Genomic DNA, 20024 nt, shown 5'->3' on the forward strand with positions numbered 1-20024 from the left:
CTTCTATTGCTTCCTTTCATGTTGGCTTCCATGGTCTGAGGCTCTTTCTACTGAGGACTTGGGGACTTCATTCCTTGAGGTCTGCAGATCTAGCTGTCTCTCTGACCCTAGACTTGCTTCATGGGGTCCTAGAAGAACCCGAGAGAGGCAAGAGAGAGAACCTGAGAGTGAACTGTAAGCCCAAGAGAGATATTGATGCAATAGGAAGGGAAATTTTCCAAGCATCAGAGTTACTCCTGGGGGGAATGGAAGAAAGAACTGATTCTTTTTTATGAAAAAAACCCCAAAATTTCATAACTAAATAATAAGAGAATAACAGTAGTTCATATACTGCATACCATTATCTTCAAAGCAGTTACTCACAGTATAAGACATAGATCAAAAATATTCTTACAAAGAAGAAACTAAACTGATGGGCACAGAGCTCGTGGAGAACAGCCATGTCCCTGTAGAGTCACTGCTTTGAAAAGTATTGTTGCCTCCCTAAGCACAGTCAGGTCATATCAGCCTCTTTCCAGGCGCATGCAGTTCAGCCGGAACAAATCCAGTCTGAGAAACTTGGAAAACTGCTACTTTCTGGCTATAAAGCAGAGGGTCCCAACCCCCTGAATTCCATTCTCAGAAAAATTCTACCTGAAGACCCATATATCTGACTTGATCTAACTCTACATCCTGAAATAAAATGTTACATGTCATAATACTGTCAAGTAATTTGGTTCTTTGGCGACTGAACTCCTGGTGTGATTAAGTCAGCCCCATTTTGGATTTTGTTTTGTTTTGTTTTGTTTTTCCTATTGTCCCTTTCTTCGATTCTACTCCATCACAGTACAGGGATAGAAGACTCCAGGCCCCTGTCCACACAGGGAGAGACACGGGGAGAAGGGAAGGAGCAACATCACTAGGGCGTGTGACTGGGTCCACTAGAGCTGACCTGCCCACTGCTCTCTCTGGCTGCCTTTACTGACACCACCACCTGGGGGGTCAAGGGACAGGCAGACTGAGAGAGAGGAATGAAAAGGGAATGGGAAAGTCAGAGGGAGGAGACAAATCAAAGAGAAAGAAGGAAAAAGAAAATAAAATTTTGAAAGGAGAATAAGAGAAAGGCTTCCTCTTGGAAACAAAATCCACACAATTCCCAATTCTCCATGTAATTCTCTCTCACACAAAAAAAAAGTTTCCTGCTTTGGAATGATTGGAGAGGGTTGAGCTCACCCTAACTTTCTGCAACCAATTGGTGTCTTCTCAAGGAGAACAATGGGACATGGAGCGGTGCCACCAAGTGCCCCACAGAGGCTGAGACCCAGCTGGGACTCCCCATCATGGATGCGGCCTCCACTATCCCAGAGGTGGATGACCGAGGTGGACAGTATCACTGAGGCTTGGTTCTCTCCCAACACAGAGGCAGCAGAGCCTCCTGCTTGGAGTTGAACACTGCAGGCATCTTGAAATAAGCCCCAAGGGTCCCAAGAAGGCTGCCCCAACAGACTCCCAGACATCTTTCTCTCGGGAAAGTGCTTCCCACTGTTGACACACAATGTTTAGATTCAGTTCTAATGCTGTGTTTTTAGTAAAAGGAGGAGGGCTAACCCTGAGCACACTGGAAACAGGCAAATACATGGAAAAGTTCTATCCTAGAGCTCATTCTGCAATGCACAGGGTCTCACAGAGCCTTGGGCATCGGGTATGGGTGTGAACAATGAGTGCCCATAGTTGATGGAAGTTCCCTTGCTCCTTCATAGCAAAGACCTGTCCTCACTACAGGGTCACATGCACATACACACAGGTACATAGGATCATGCATTATGTCATTTTTATTCACCACTCCCATGCTGTGTACAAATGCTTTTTTATTCTAGTTTGAGCTTTTTGATTAAAGGATAGGAAGGGTAAGAAAGTAACCACCTAGCAACCAATATCATCCTTATTCACCCTCCTATTATTCCCTAAACACTGTACCCCAGGTTGAGGCTTTGCTGAGATCCCATCCATCTGGTACATATATGCAAATTCTATCAGTGAGCTATATCCATATGTGCTGTATGGATGGGTGTACACAGATGTGTGGGACATACATGAACTCATTCAGTGTCTAGCAAAGGTAACAATATGTCCTAGACACTGTTCCACATGCTGGGAATGTGAGAGAGCAAGGCAGACAGGTTCCTGAATTCTTGGAATTTATTCCCAGTGGAGAATGCAAAACATTTTTTAGAAGTTTTAAAACTCATACCTGCATGGCAAGCACAAGGTCCTGAGTTCAATTCCTGGTACTGGAAAAAAAATAAAATAAAACGTATGTATTTGTGGATAGGAAGAGATTTCTGAAGGGTGAAGACAATGACCCAAGTGAAGTGTGAGAGATCAAGGCGGGCAAAGGTAGGAGGGAAGAGGAAGAGCAGAGTAAATCACAGGCTCTGAGACAGGAAAACACTGGAAGTTCTGAGGCAGAGTAGCTGATTAACATGAATGAAGCACGGAATAGAAGAGAGCGAGCCATGGCAGACCTCAAGGCCTGCAGACAAGGCTCCAAAGCCACAGGGAGTCTTTCAAGGGCTTCGAACAAGCAAGTGGCTGGATTGCAGCAGTATAGGATTTTTCTCAAGGTGGCAGAGTGGATGCCTAGGAGTCAGCAGTGGTGTCCTGAACTGTAGGGATACCAGCTGAGGTGGCAGAAACTGGTGATACTGGACACATAATTTGCTGTGAGCAAGGCGGAGGAATCAACTACAAGTCCTGTGTTTGAGGTCCACACAACTTACTGAGATACAAATTCAATGAGATGGTACAGGCTAGGGCAATGGTGAAGGCCAGCTCTGGAGGGGAAAATGTCAGCACAGTGTGTGATGCCTGTAACCAATCTAACTGGTAATCCAAAGCACATAAACACCAGAGTCTCGAAATCACAGAGAAGTAAAAGTTGAAGGTATAAGTCACAAAGTCAATAGCAATTTTATTTCTTCCTATTAGATGCTATGATGTGCTCAAACAATCCATTGTAAAATAGTCTCACTAGAAAATCCAAAGAAAAGGGAGATGTTAGGAACAGAAAATCAGAACTTTGACTACACCAAAAAGAAGCAGTTTCATATATGCCTGGCCAGAGTGTCCTATGTGGCTCTGGTAAAAAAAAAAAAAAAAAAAAAACCCTTAGGGACAGAGATAGAGATGTGGCTGGAGCACCCCAAAAGGTTGGCCTAGGTCACCCACATCTGCTGGAGGCCACAGCTGGAATCTCTCTAACCTGGGCCATTGCTTTCTGGGCTCCTCGAAGGTAAAAGTTGGCCTAATAGGGCCTCACCAGGGTTGCATATAGGTGAAAATGAGTGGGCCCAATCTCAGTCTTCAGGCATGCGGCAAGGCAGGTGTTATTAATGGCCAGGTGTGAGTAATAACAAGTGAAAATGCTTTTTTAATAAACGAAACACACTCATATACAGCAATTTGGCTGATGACCTAGATTCAGCACTACTGCCCTCCCAAGTGGATGAACACTTGTAGTCAAATAAAGATAGATCAATCATTGACTCATTGATTCTTTACCTGTACCCCAACAAATCCATCAGTTTCTTTCTCTTCTGCAAAATAGAAAATCCAGTTTTACTGGCAGGGACAAGTGAATCACTGTGACAAAGGTGGAAGGGTAGAATCGGCCCAGAAAAGAAATGGTGTTTGGATAATCTGTGAACCCTGAGATTAGCTTGTAAGAGAACTTTGCTCAGTGACTGTACAGATCCTTGGAGATAATATCAATTGAGTGAGATTTAACAATGCAGTGATTTCTCAAGCTGGAGAGATGAAAGGGCTTGGTGTGCTTTGGGTTGCAACCTTCTTTTCCTCCTAAGGACAGTTGTTTCCATAGACCCCACTTAGTGTGTTGCAAGAGAGTGAACACTAAGCATGACCACCATCTGATGTGACTGTCATCTGGGAAAGAACTCAGCCCAGCATGAAAACTAAGTTAATATGAAAAAAAAAAGATTGATTAATGAGGCAGCCACAAAACGCAGTGTTAATATTTTAATAGAGGTGATAACGGGCCTCCATAGAGTTCATTTATTGACCCTTCTGCCTTCATTTTATTCAAAGTGGAGAATAAACATTCTCTCCATTAATCAATTTAACTACCTATTTTGTCATTCCAAGGGCACAGGAACAAAATGGGTGAAGTCTATCCTTTGGAGCCCTGCTGTGGCACTGTTATATAAAAATGAATGTGGCAAACATGTCCATGGAGCATTCTTGCTTTTTACTAGTATCTTTTTATCAAGACCTACTATCAAAAAAAAACAAACCCTCGGGGTATTTTCTCCATGTATCAGGAGCCACCTTCACAACACAACATAGGGACCTCTTTCATGAGATTCCTTGACAAATGGAACTTCATCACAGCAGTCCTTGGACTGTGAGTTGAACAAGGAAAGGGGAGTCTTCCCCGCATTTACCCCAACCTGAACTGCAACTCCTGATTCATCTCAATGCTTTCTTCTGAATAATTAGCCCTGCGTTAACCTATTACAGGTGGCAAGGAGACTTCTGTCTCTCTCAAGAGAATTCTAAACATACATTCCCATGGGAAAACAGTGAGGAAAGCATTAGGGTTCTTCTTTTGGCACAATGAGCTTGCACAGTTCGGTGGGTCACCAAGCACATGCTCAAGATAGAGCTCCCCAGCTGCACAGCTCCCACCCAGCTCAAGAACCTGAGGTGAGACAAGTGCTGGATGCAGAAGCATTAAGACTGGGTTTTCAATATGCACCCAATCTGTATTCAGAAACCAGCTGAGCCAGACTCAAAGGCTACCCTGTCAAAGGGACAAGACTATAGGTGAGAAAAGAAGATTCAAAATATCATGGCCTCTCTAATTCTGTCTGCAGCACTGGGAGAGAAGTACTGGGGATAGGGGTGGGAAATTGAACCATAACAACACGGAAAGTGCTGAACACTTCCACTGAGCCCCAAACAGGACTTTCCTTCAGGACACAAGCTGGTCTGGGCCTCAAGAACGCAAGGACAACAAGTGCAGTGTCCACGTTTGGGATACCCCAAGGAACGTAGACAGCAAAGTATGTGCCTGAGCTCACTTAAATGTAGACACTTCTTGTAGAAGCAGAGATTGAATGGTAGTTACCAGGGGCAGGGGCTAGGGTGTGTGGGTGGACAGGAAAATGCTGGCCAAAGGACGGGACTGTCAGGTAGCAAGGAGGAACACGTTCAGGGAATCCACTGGACAATAGGAGTATAGTTAATAATAATGCACGTATTCTTGGAAAGTGCTAAGAGAATAGATTTTAAGTGTTCCCACTTCAAAAAATGATAAGTATATGTGTAAGGTAATGCATATGTTAATTAACTTGATTTAGTCATTCCATAATTTATACATATTTCAAAACATCGTACTGTACACAAGTATATATAGTTTTGTCATTACAGAAATAAATAAATTAGAGAATAAATAAGGACCATGGGACTTAGGCTAAGATCTGAGACACAGTATAGAACAACCCTATTACTCTGTAATGCCTACAGATTCATCAGACTCAGCAATGGCCTCACAGCAGCTGTGGTCCCCAGCAGGCTCTGGCTGTGGTGCCTGGATTTCTTTGCTGTCAGCAAGAGGCATTGGAAGCCTGGTCCACAGAGAGAGAAGGCCCCATCTCCTCAGCACACAGAGGAGATACGGCTCACTGGCCTACAATTCACCACTGAGCTCTTACATTCACTTTTATGTATGTAAATGCTTTTATATAAAAATAGTGCTTCCAATGAGAGTTTTTTCTCACCTATATTTTTCACGCAAAACCAACTTTCAGGGAAGATGATTCATGTGTCTGTCTTATGAGTCCCCACACTCCTCGCACATGTCCATGTATGCAGGAAGCAAGCCTCTGTTTGAGAGTCAGGACGTGGTGAGGGCCAGGCCCACTGGTAGGCAGCCTCCAGAACACATCACCAAGGGAATCAATCCATGGTAATCCCAGGAAAGCAGAGCAAGGTGTTTTGTGGCTGCCACAAGGACAGAATTTAGAAAGAAGAAATTCAGTCCTTGGAAGTTTCAGCCAGAGGAAGGACGGTTCCCTTCAAGTAATGGGAATGCTGAGTGAGATGTCTGGGCAGGGACAGCTACAAGAGCCCCACTACACCACACAGCTCTCTCCTGACTCACAGCAACCCCTGGCGCTGTGCTCAGTTTAAGAGGAAGCCAGAGGTCTGGTCTTCTGCTTTTGCTCCCTGGCAGGTGTGGCTATAATGTAAGAAATCTGACTTCTCTGACCTGCCTTGCTCTGAGGAGATCCAAAGCCACCACACAGAGCAGTCACATGGACAAGAACCTGGGACTCTGCCTGCCAGCCAAGTGTCTAGGCCAGGCTGTATGTGAGCCACCTTAGAAGTTAGCACAACAGGGGACAGAGTCTCACTGTTCTTGCTGAGTCATGGCCAAACGAAAGAATCATAAGCAAATATGTGATTACTGTTTGAACCACTGAGTTTCAAGAATAGATAACAACCATATGGTAAAGCCTTAGCTTTACAGAGCCATTTAAGAAACAGGATCCAAGCCAGACCTGGGGAAGATGCCTCAATGCTTTCTATGCCCCTGACCTAAGGTGCCTAAAATCCTCCCTGAGGGGCTCAGGGGAAGGAAGTAAAAAGGTCTTAGTGCTATCACCCAATTCTAAATTATAACAAAAATGCCTCCAAATTGCCATAAATCTCACCCTAGTAAAAATGGAAGTTCACCAAATGCATGTACAGAAACCATCTATTTCTTTGGTGTGCAGAGCTCCCATGCCCCCGCCCCCAAGGTCCCCACAGCAGGGATAGTCTTGAGCTGTCTCTGTCTTGCAGATGTGGTGGCCTGTGCCAGGGACACTCATACAGGTCCTCATTCCACAGTGGATAACAAGGGCAGAGACCATGACTTGCCGATTACTTGGGGTCACTCAGAATTCACTGTTGGAAAAGGAAGTGCTATTCAAAGACTTCATTTAGGAACAGAGCTGGTAATGCCACAAGGACAAGACCTGCTGGCTTTCTCCTCTTGCTATCAATCTCATTATGCAGCTGGCAAGAGATCTGCTACCAAGGTCCTACTATGGAAGGCAAGGCTTTGGAGGAAATCCAAGAGACCTCTCTAGCCATCATCTGCATCCACTCCCCACCCTTACTGCCAAAACACTTAGGAAAAGCATTCAGTAAGGCCTGGAAGGTAGTGCCCATCCAAATGAAGCTGCTAGAACTACTAAAACCAACAGAAGCTTCGGCTGGACACAGGATGCCACTTCTAATTCCATGGAAACAGACAGGTTTTGAGCAAATTTAGAAATAATTTTGCTGCTTCCTTTGAGCCTAGACTGACCGTCAGCTGGTACACATTTTAGAGCCCTCAGCGGCAAGTGTCTGGAGAGGGGTGGATTAATAATAGCTTGCATTTCTATAGTGCTTTTCATCCCAAAGGGTCCCAAACAAGGAAAACAAGCTGAATCTTTTCTCGTTGTTTAAAGGATGAGCCCTAGTGAGTTTCAAAGCAATCCTTAACACTAGAACTAATTACAAAGAAATTCACTTTTTTAAAGTGTCAGGACATAATTATTATTTTTTGAAAACTTAAATAGTATTTGCATCACTCCTGAGAGCTCACAAAGAAATGCCACCCTCACCGCTTCAGAAGGCTATCATCTCTTTTCAACAAAGACAACAGTCGCAGTGCCAGAAGACTTAGAGACATCGTGGGTGACGAGATAAAAATAATAATAATAATTAACAAGTGCACAGGAAGCTCCATCTGGAGTGCCTGATAACACAGTGGGAGATGGATACAGATGGGGAAAGGTGGGTGGTGCAGGGTAGAGCTCGTCCCGATCCACACTCGGATTAGTATGGGCTTTGGCTCCTTCCACTCCCTGCTGTCCAAGTGGAACAAACCAGGCCCCAGCCCGCATGTCATGCCGTGTCCCAGAGATCTTCACGACATTGATCACAGTAGTACTCTGTCTGGCTTTGTGACAACGTCAGTAATGCATTTAACAGTGTTTAATAAACCTAGATTAATAGAGCTTCTCATTCTCTAAAGTACATATTCTTTCTTATATTTCACCTAAATAATTTATATATACTTCCCAACGGAAATTAGAGGCACAATGCTGCTTATTCTGAGCTTTTCTCCCTGATTGGCAGCTACTTAGGATGCTGAGATGTAGGCAGGTGGTGAAATGAAATGACATCACAAACCTAGCTTCTGCACACACAGTGGCTCAGCGATCATCAAGTTAAATAAGTCACATGGGTGCCTACTGTCTCACACTTTCAGGATGGGTAGTTTCTTGGTCCTGGAGCTCTGCTGCACAAGGAGGACCTCTGCTGTTAGAAAAGAACCAACGTCTTCTGAGGGACAGGGGAAGTATACTTCAGAGGCAAGTGGGAAAAGAGCACACAAGTTTACTTAAAAATGAAGCAAAATTTCTTTTTTATCAATTTGTTTCTTTCTACAGAGATTCCAAATTAACGTGAAATGGATAGACACACCCCCATCTGCCCACGTGTCATTTCTAGCAAACATGACCCTATGGTACATAAGGCAGAAAGGAAGTTGTGTCTAAGATGGAATTATCTAATTTGGAAAGAGACTATGTTAATTGTGATGTGACTCTAACTAATGTCGTCTTTCTCCTTGAGCCATGCTTTGAGATGCTTGCATACGCCACCCACTTGACCTTCACCACAGGGACTGCATTCTCGGCACAGGAGAGAGGTGTGAAGGGAAGAATTTTCTCCCACTGAGTCCCTGGGAAGAAAAGACCATCTCTACCACTTCCTTCACACACCCTCCTGCCACAGAGGAGGAGCCTCTGAGCTCCACACATAGCTCCCCTCACCTTCATCTGTCCAAAAAAGGCATAGATTCCCAAGTAGTCACAGAGGATCTTTTGCATAGACTTACTTTAGGCTCAGTGGAGGATATGAGAGTTTAAGAGAAGGATTTGCCTTTGAGAAGCTGCAAAAAGATCTCTATGTATTAAAACAAATTAATTACACAATAAAAGAGAGGCCTTAAGTGTATTAGACCTAAGAACACACGGAAATAGTAACTGCTATTTGTTCAACACAATGAGAGATCCATTAAGACTGAAGAGGTCAGAGAGTCTGAAGAAGAAACCTTTGGAGAGAGAGAAGTGAGCAAACCAGAAGGGACATTCCAAGAGGAGCAGAAATTACTTGGATAGAGTTGCTACTATAGGAACACAGATTCCTGTTTTAGGGATGAGGTCCGTTAGGGACTGACTCATCTGTGATGGTGACACAAATAGGTCATCTCACATATAAATTTTTCATCTGGTGTGTAGGACCCAAAGTATGTGGAAGTGGAAAGAGAAACAAAGTTTGAAATTATGGAATTGGAAGCTGGCATGTAGGATATTCTTCTAGCTGTCACAAAGGGAAAATGATAAGCATAGGAAAAAATTCTCTCCTATCAACATGCTCAATTTTAAATAAATCATACATTTTTCATTTTATTTTTATTATAATCATATTAAACAATTTAACATAAACCCTGTGTTTGTAAGGAACAGGCCTCTATCAATAGCATAGCCAATGAATGTAGACTCATGTATTCCACCTTTTCAGAGCACTTCCTACTGTCTCTTGCTATCATCTCCTAATGAAATGTAGCAGTTCAGACAAGATGTCTTATGAAATTGCCACCAACATAGCAAAATAAAGAACCAATATTCCTGGGCCAGGGATTTAGCTCGGTGGCAGCGTGCCTTCCTCAAAAGCACAAGGTCCTGAGTTCATATCACAGAATTCCTACACATACTTATCAGTAAGCCAAAATATATATTAATTTAATTATACAAAGATGTAGCTCACTACAGCCTCATAGCAATTTTAAACACACTTGAATTTCCTCAGATTAACTAGCACCAGTAGTTCAAAGGGCACATAAAATCAGCTTCGCATGAAAAAGTAGAAACATCACAAAAATCTTACAGCTCATATATAAAGAAACACAACAGAAGTTTTCACAAATTTGACAACAATCTTAATCTGTATAACATTAGTAGTGGCAAATTATTTTCAATAATAAAAAACAAATTTTGACCACTCATGCCAAAGGAAGTACAAATGATCTATCTTTGGAAAATATTGCAAAGCAACTTATCATATGAAGATGCAGCTAAAAGTATTGAAGGTATTGAAGAGGCTGGTCACCAGTGACTTATACAAAATACTATCTCAGCTTTTGAGTCTCACATTGTTTATGATATTTCCTGCCTTTTAGGATGAGTAATCTGTCATGATTTCTTTTCCCATTCTAAATAAATATCTGATTTTGAATTCACAATTTTGTAATATTTTCCCTCTTCCAGAAGCCCACAAAGCAGATCAGGTTCAAGTTCCACAAAACTCTGAACTTGTTTTTTTCGGATGATTAGTGTATAAATATCTTGATAATGTAATGCCTTTAATACTATTTCTAACTAAAGTTTCAAACATAACATAAACCTAACATGAAATTTATTATTAAATAGGCTATTAATCTATATTTCAAATAATTGTCATTTAAATAATTTTGAATCATTTTGGCCAAATTATTGTCTGAATTATTAAATGAATTTTTTTACTGAGACATGGTCTCACTATGTAGTTGAGGCTGGCCTTGAATTCACTATGTAACCCAGGCTGGCCTCAAACTCATGGTAATCCTCCTGCCTTAGCCTCCCAAATTCTGGGATTACAGACATGTGCCACAACACGCAGTTTAACTGCATTATTTGTACTACATAATGTGACTTAAAAAGTGCTTGCACTAAGAATAAAAAGAATAATTTGGCCTTCTTGTTATTGTTCTCTTATATATTCAATTATTCTTTGTCATCTAACTTCTTTCCTCAAATATTTTAAGCCACTTGCCCATATTAGAAACCACATAATCAGTCTATTACCAGATGAATATGAGTAGAGAACATCACAATATGCTGGAAGTTAACCAAAGACCAATGTGGTCCTGCTGCTAAGCGCCCAATACTCTGGAGGACCAGCGCTATTACTGCAGATCGTTCATGGACCACAAAGTGGTCGGCTTAGCCCTCCTGAGAGAAAGGTCCCGGGCCGCCAGGACCCCCGCTCCATCCAAACCGAGCCTCGCACACCGGCAGGGACCAGCCAGAAGGTGAAGATCCCTCGCCACTGGCCACGCCCACGGCGGCAATCCACTTAGCCACACGGCCTCCCACAGGACACACACACACACACACACACACACACACACACACACACCCTTCCACCCCCACCCCCACCTCTGACCTCCTGGCTGTACTGCTACCTGGTTGCACACTACAAAGACACAGGGGACATCAGACCACAGTATTTCGTAAGTTGGAGCGATCATCACCTCCCATAGGAACCCGACTATATTCAGGGGAAGGAGGACTGGAACCTGCAGTACAACCTTGCAGAGTTCAACTTTGCAGAGTTCAACCTTTCAGGAGGACAAGGAGCTCAACTTGGGACTTGCGGCCAGAAATCTGCCTGAATCCCACAGGTCTGCGACTGCCTTGCTGAGACTCACTGACGTATATCTGCACACTGCTGCCCACATTGTCTATTGTGACAGCAGAGACATACCCTGAAGGAGGCCCTTCATTTTCATTTTTATTTTTTACTTAGTATTTTCAAAATTATTATTATTGGTGTGTTTTTTCTTTTTAATTTTTTCCTATTTTCAAATTTTTATTTTTCTCTTCTTTCTTTTCTTTCCTTTCTCTCTCTCTCTCTCTCTCTCTCTCTCTCTCTCTCTCTCTCTCTCCCTCCCTCCCTCTTTCTCTCTCTTTCTCTCACTAGCTCTCTTCCTGTCCCACATTGTTCTTCAGCTCCCTTTTGTTCCTCTTCTCACCCTAATTCAGATTTCTTCTTTATTTTTCTTTTATTCTCTTTTTCCTTCTCTCCCCTGTGTCCTCTGGCCTCACTGCTAATCTTTCCCTATCCTTCTACCTATCTGTCCCTCCCTCCCTAACTCCTTCTAACTCCCCATCCTGAAGGATAAAGTTGCTATATTGAAGAGTTTATTCACTATAAACATATATTGGGTTGGTCCTCGATTTTTATTTAATTCACACAGTTAAAGGTGATAGATTAATAACTTTCACAAATTGTCATTTTCTAAGATGAACTTGACGCTATGGTGTTGCTGATTCACATAAGCTAAGGTGTTGTGATTGATCTAATCAGTTGTCCTTCCTGGTACAATGAAAATGAGACAGCCTCAGAGTCATTAGAGACTCAAAACCTAAAGACAAGCTATATCTGGAAGACACCTCTGAGAAGCAATCATTCCATAAGGGTTCTAATTACAAGCAACAAAGATATTTACAATAAGCAAATTCAAAATATCAACCCAGGAATTAAACCAAGGACAGTACCAACAACAAATGTAAGACATCAGCTGGTCCCAGCACCTGGAAGGAAGCTCTCCACCTCCATCTCAGGCTCCTAGGGCAGAGAAGCTCAGCTGGTCCCAGCATCAGGAAGGAAGCTCCCCATCTCCATCCCAGGCTCCTAGGGCAGAGAAGCTCAGCCGGTCCCAGCACCTAGAAGGAAGCTCCCCCGCTCCCTTATAATTTCTTCTTAAAGTTTTACACTTTTAGGCTTTCATATTTAGGTTCATAGATCCCTTCAAGTTATTTTCATGTATGGAAATAAAGGGTTGAGGTTAATTTTTTATATACGGATACCAGGTGTTCTAGTGCCATTTGCTGAAAACACTATCTCTTCCTTGGCTCTTGAATTGAGTTTATATTCTATAAAATGCTAATGTTAAATAATCTTTCAAAACTCAGTGGGCCATATATGTGTGGTTCTATTTCTAGATTCTCTGTTTTATTCAAATGATCTACATGTCTTTCCTTACACCAACACTGCCTTGATTACTGTAGCTTTAGAAGAAGTCTTAAAATTGGGTGCTAAATGTCTTCCAACACTGTTTTTGTTTTTGTTTTTGGCTTTTCTGGGTCCTTTGTACTCCTACATAACTTTTAAATTTCAATATCCAGTTCTTCATTTATAGCAAGTATACACAGACCTGAATTTTTATATATACCTTATGTTTTCTAATCCTGCTAAATTCAAGTACAAGTTCTAAGGGCTCCTAGAGATTTCTTAGTATTTTCTCTGTAGATGATCATTTCATCTACATATAAAGATTTTGCTTCTGCCGTGCCAATCCTATCCTAGTTGTGTCATTTTATTGCCAGACTATTTTGGAGGGGACTAGGTTTCAAAGTTTAATGGACAGATAAAGAGTAAGCATATCTGCCCTTCTTTCCCACCTTAAGGAGAAAGTATTGCATCTTCTCCATTCATATATGGCATTCTCACTGGAAGTATGGAGTACATGTCTTTAATCTGTTGAGAAGTTTCTGTTCTACTTCTAGACTCCTGATAGCTTTTACCATGAACAGCTATAGCATTTAGTCCAATGCTTTTTCTCCAACTAGTGACAGGATCATATGGCTTTTTCCTTTCCTCTGTTAAAAGGATGACTTTTGGGGGTGGATCTTCCAATGCTGAACCAACACTGCCATCCCTATAACAAAACCACTTTCTACATCCTGCCAGATCTGACTTCCAATAGTTTGTTTTGTTAAACAAATTTCTATCTATGTTCATACTTTTTTCTTCTATTATCTTTATCCAGTTTTAGGATTAGCACAATGTTGAGTTCCTAAAATGAGGGGAGAAGTGTTCCTTCTTTATTTTGCTTTAATTGTTTGATATAATTTATCAGTTAAAATGTTTATGAGCCTGCTGTTGTCATATAGGTAGGTTTTCAAGCTAGGAATATACTTTCTTTAATAGCTGCTATTCAAATTTTATATTTCCTCCAGAATTAGTTTCATTAATTTGTCTTCCAAGGTACTTCTTAGAAGTTGTCAAATTTATTTCAAAAATAATTTTTGTAACATGCTTTCTATATCCTTTTAAATTCTGTAAAATCTGTGGTAATGTCTCCTAGATCTTAATATTGTAATTTAAAAAATGTATAACTGATATTGTGTAACAGGAAGAAAAGGTCTAAAAGAGCAGGGGAATTGGGAGGGGTAGGGGAAGGGAAAAAAGGGAAAGGAAAAAATATGAGAAGAGGCAAAAATGGAAACAAGGTCTTTGCAAATAGGGAAGGGTGGAGGGGGTGAAGGGAGGGCAAGGAAAGGGGAAAAAAATAAGAACCAAGATACTCATGTAAAGGTACAAGATCCCAATGATGAATGTAACTGTATTTTATACCAAAAATGTACCAATAAACAATGTGAAAAAAAATAAGGAGACATTTAAGCAAGGCACAAACTCAGACTTCCACCCCACCAAGGGTAAATTCTGGGGGAAACAAGGTGGAAAAGTCTAATAATCAACCACCTGGACACCCTGAACTGATAGCACAGAAAGGAACAACACAGATGAATGAGGCTCTAGAAAAATTCAAAACAGAAATAACTTCCCAGATAACTACAGAGATGGTGAGCAGAATGAAAGACATGATTAGAGGCTCTAGAACAGCAACAGATAAAAAATAGATGAGCTCAGAAACATGCTGGAAGCCATGAATCCACAGCATAAGAAAGAAATGGAAACCATGATCACCCAACATAAGAAAGAAATGGAATCCATGAAACAGATTCAAACAGATATTCAGGAGTTTTAAAACTGCATTAAAAGTATTCACAGCAGATTAAGGGAATGTAAAGATAGAATATCATGTAGAGAAGACAGGATTGCAGTTAATGACTATGAAAACAGAGATTTCTTAAAAATAGAAAGGGACCACAAGAAATCAATCCAGCAGCTACTACATGATGCAAAGAAGAATAGCATAAGACTCACAGGAGTCCACATACAAACAGGAGAAAGTACAATTCACATTAAAAAAAATGTTCACAGAAGTAATGGTCGAAAAGTTCTCAGACAGAGGTAGAGAATTGGACATACAGATAAGTGATGCATATAGAACTCCAACTAGCCATGATCAAAAAATTTCTACACCTAGACATATAATAGTCAAGATCCCAGAAACCCAACAGAACAAAATCCTACAAGCAGTTAGAGAAAAGAAACAAATCACCTGCAAAGGAAAGCCGATCAGAATCACAGCAGAATTCTCAATAAAAACTCTCAAGTCAAGAAGAGCTTGGAGTGAAGTATTTCAAGCCCTAAAACAAAAATAACTCCCAACCTAGACTGTTGTATTCTGCAAAATTGTCTTTCAAAAACAATGGGGAAATTAGATACTTTCACAACAAAGAACACCTGAGAAATTTCATGAACACCAAAACAGCTCTCCAAGCAATTCTAAACAATATCCTAGAAAAAAATAATGAAGGTTACAACTCCAGGAGGCCCAACAGAGGGAAGCCACCAGGCAAAGTAAGAAACTAAAGGGAAAGGGGGAAAAATTGGAACTAAAAGAGCCAATAAAAGTAAAACATCATGAGAAGGATGAGTCAATATCTATCGATTATAACCATCAATATTAATGGTCTCAATTCACCTATCAAAAGAAATAGACTGGCAGAATGGATTAAGAAGCAAAATCCAACAATATGCTGTATACAAGAAACACACCTAACTCGAAAAGAAATTCATAGATTGAAAGTAAAAGGATAGAAAAACAGTTCTCCATGCCACAGGAACCCAGAAAAAAACAGAGGGAGTGATCTTATTTGCAGACAAAGTAGATTTCAAACCAAAACTAATTAAGAGAGACAAAGATGGTCACTACATACTTGTGAAGGGGACAATCCAAGAGGAAGAGATGACAATCCTAAATATATATGCACCAAATACGAATGCCCCCAATTATACAAAACAAATATTAATGGACATGAAAAATCAACTAAGCACTAAAACAATTATAGTGGGGACCTCAATACCCCACTATCACAAATAGACAGATCATCTAGACAAAAAGTTAACAAGGAAATTCTAGAACTAAACCAAGCTATTGAACAAATGGACTTAATAGATGTTTACAGTGTTCCACCCCACAAAATCAGAATACACATTCTTTTCGTCTACACATGAGTCTTCTCAAAAATAAAACACATGCAGAAATAGCTATTCTCAAAAATAGCTCATAGAACATGTCTAAGTAAATGTAAAAGAATTGACATTACCCCCTGTATATTATCAGACCATAGTGCAATAAAATTGGAGATCAATAACATAAGAAACCACAAAATACCAACAAACACATAGAAACTGAATAACACTTTCCTGAACAACCAATGGGTCACAGAGGAAATTAAAGAAGAAATTAGACTGCTTCTATAAGTAAATGATAAAATCAGTACAACATAGAGGAATCTATGGGACACAATGAAAGCAATTCTAGGTGGGAAATTCATAGCAGTGAATTCCCATATTAGGAAAATAGAGGGAACTCAAATAAATACCCTAATTCAGAATGTCCAGCACCTAGAAAAAGAAGAGCATAACAAACCCAAAGCTCGTACAAGGGAGGAAATTATAAAGATGAGAGCAGAAATTGATGCAATGGAGACTAAGAGAATGATACAAAAAATTAATGAATCAAAGAGTTGGTTTTTCACAAGAATAGATAAAATCAATAAACCTTTAGCCAACCTTATCAAAAAAGAAAAGAAAAGGCTCAAATCCATGTAATTAAGAAAGAAAAAGGTGAAGTCACAACAGACCCAGCAGAAATCCAAAGCATCATCAATACCTACTTTGAGAAACAGTACTCTAATAAAATGGAAAACACAGAAGAAATGGAGAGATTCCTAGATGCAAACAAATAGCCAAAGTTAAATGAAGAAGATATAGAAATTCTAAAATCCCCAATTACAATGAGTGAAATTGAAAATGTAATGCAAAATTGACAAACAAACAAAATCCCAGGTCCTGATGGCTTCACTGCTAAATTTTACAAGACATTTAAAGAAGAACTATTGCCATTACTCTTTAAAATCAAGAAAATTGAAGGGGAAACAATGCTTCCAAATTCATTCCTAGAAGCAAGTGTTACTTTGATTCCAAAACCAGGGAAAGAACAAACCCAAAAAGAGAACTACAGGCCAATTTCTCTAATGAACATAGATGCAAAAATCCTCAACAAGACACTGGCAAACAGAATACAGAGGGTCCCTGGCCCAGAGTAAGGGGCTTCTGAGCCACTGTCCCACCTCTCCCAACTCCGAGGAGGTGAGCCGCAAGGGTGCGAGCAGCACTGCTGCACCCCCACCTCGGGTAGAAATGAGCAGACATGTAAATAAGTCTCAAAACCATACTTCGAGATCACTTACAGCAACCCCAAAGGGAAATGAGATGGAACACTCTGATACTCAACCACATGGACCCACTGAACTGGCAACAAAAGAGGATCTGGAAAAAATGAAATAAGAAATAATTTCTCAGATAACAGAAGAGATTGTACTCATACTGCAAGACATGATTAATAAATCTAGAGAGAAGCTGAGGAACATGATGGAATCCGAACATAGGAAACAAATGGAATCCATAAAACAGATGCAAATAGATTTCCAGGACATGAAAAACTCCATTGAAAGTCTACACAGCAGAATGAGCCAACATGAGGACAGAATTTCAGATATAGAACATAAGATTGCAATTAGTGACCAGGAAAAGAAAAATTCCTTGAAAATTGTAAGGGAACATGAGAAATCAATCCAGCAGCTACTAGACGATGCAAAGAAGAATAACATAAGACTGATTGGAGTCAAAGAAGAAACAGGAGAGAGTGCAGATGACATAAAAAAAACTCTTCACAGAAGTATTGGCAGAAAACTTCCCAAGCAAGGGAAAAGAACTTGACACACAGATAAGTGAGGCATACAGGACTCGAAATAGCCTTGATCAGAAAAAAAATACACATAGGCATATGCTAGTTAAGATTCCAGAAACTCAACAAAAGAACAAAGTTCTACAAGCAGTGAGAGAAAAGAAACAAATCACATACAAAGGAAAGCCCATCAGAATCACAGCAGACTTCTCAACACAAACCATCAAGGCAAGAAGAGCTTAGAGTGACACATTCCAAGCCCTAATAGCAAACAGCCTCCAACCCAGATTGATGTACCCTGAAAATCTATCTTTAAAAATTTATTGAGAAATAAGATAATTTCATGACAAAGAGCACCTTGGGAACTTCATGAATACCAAACCAGCACTCCAAAATTTTTAGTCAATATCCTAGGAACAGACAATGAGGATCACAACCCCAGGAAGCAAAACAGAATGAACCCATCTGCCGCGACAAGAAATTAAATGTAAATGGGGAGAACCCAACAAATAGAAAAAGTCATGACAATGATAAGTCAATATGTTTCAGTTATAACCATCAATGTTAATGGTCTCAATTCACCAATCAAAAGAAATAGACTGGCAGAATGAGTCAAGAAGTAAAACCCCACAATACGCTGCCTACAAAAAACACAATTAATACAAACTGAAACTCATAGTCGGAAAGTTAAAAGATGGAAAACAATACTCCATTCAACGGGAACCCGAAAAAAAGCAGGAGTAGCTATCCTCTTTGCAGATCAAGTGGATTTCAAACCAACACTGATGAAGAGAGACAAAGAAGGACACTACATCCTTGTAAAGGGAACAACCCAACAGGAAGAGATGACAATCATAAATATCTATGCACCAAACACTAGTGCACCCAATTATATAAAACAAATACTAACAGACATGAAAAGTCATATATCCACCAATACAGTTATAGTGGGGGAACTCAATACCCCACTGTCACAAATAGATAGATCAACTAGACAAAAAGTAAGCAACAAAATACTAGAATTCAATCAAACTCTTGAACAAATGAACTTAACAGATGTTTACAGAGTCTTCCACCCCACAAAATCAGAATACACATTCTTCTCAGCTGCACATGGGTCATTTTCCAAAATAGACCACATACTCACTCATAGAACGTGTTTAAGAAAGTGCAGAGGAATTGAAGTTAACCCCTGTATATTATCAGACTATAGTGCAATGAAATTGGAGATCCATAGCAAAAGAAACTCGAAAAATTTTATAAACACATGGAAATTGAACAACACACTTCTGAATAACCAATGGGTCACAGAGGAAATTAAAGAAGAACTCAGACATTCCTTCAATTAAATGACTATGACAACACAACATATTGGAATCTATGGGACACAATAAAAGCAGTCTTACAAGGGAAATTCTTGACAGCAAATATGCATATTAGGAAAACAGAATGAGCCCAATTAAACAACCTGATGCTGAAACTAAAGCTTCTAGAAAAAGAAGAGCAGGACAAATCCAAAGTTCATACAAGGAAGGAAATTATAAAGATCAGAGGAGAAATCAATGCAATGGAGACTAAGAGAATGATACAAAAAATCAATGAAGTCAAGAGTTGGTTCTTTGAAAGAATCAACAAAATTGACAAACCCTTAGCCAACCTTATCAGAAAAAGGAAAGAAAAGGCCAGAATCCATGCAATTAGAAAGAAAAAGGGTGAAATTGCAATAAACCCAGCAGAAATCCAGAGGATCATCAATACCTACTGCCAGAACCTATATGCCAATAAGATGAAATGGAAGAAATGGACAGATTCTTAGATACATATGAATTGCTAAAGTTGAGTGAAGAAGACCTAAAAATTCTAAAGAACCCAATATCAACCAATGAAATTGAAAATGTAATTAAAAACTTATCAACTAAGAAAAGCCCAGGTCCTGATGGCTTCACTGCTGAATTCTACAAGACATTTAGAGAGGAACTACTGCCACTACTGTTTAAACTCTTCAGTGAAATTGAAAGGGAAGCAATACTCCCTTTTTGAAATGAAGCAATTCATTTCTGGAAGCAAGCATCACTTGATCCCCAAAGCAGAGAAAGACCCAACTGAAAAGGAGAACTATAGGCCAATCTCACTAATGAACATGGATGCAAAAATCCTTAATAAGATACCGGCAAACAGAATACAGAAGGTCATCAAGCAGATCATACACCCT

The sequence above is a fragment of the Heterocephalus glaber genome, unplaced genomic scaffold (genome assembly GCF_053883595.1).
Source record: "Heterocephalus glaber isolate CG9 unplaced genomic scaffold, H.glaber_assembly_v1.0 deba00000281, whole genome shotgun sequence".
Taxonomy (NCBI): Eukaryota; Metazoa; Chordata; class Mammalia; order Rodentia; family Bathyergidae; genus Heterocephalus; species Heterocephalus glaber.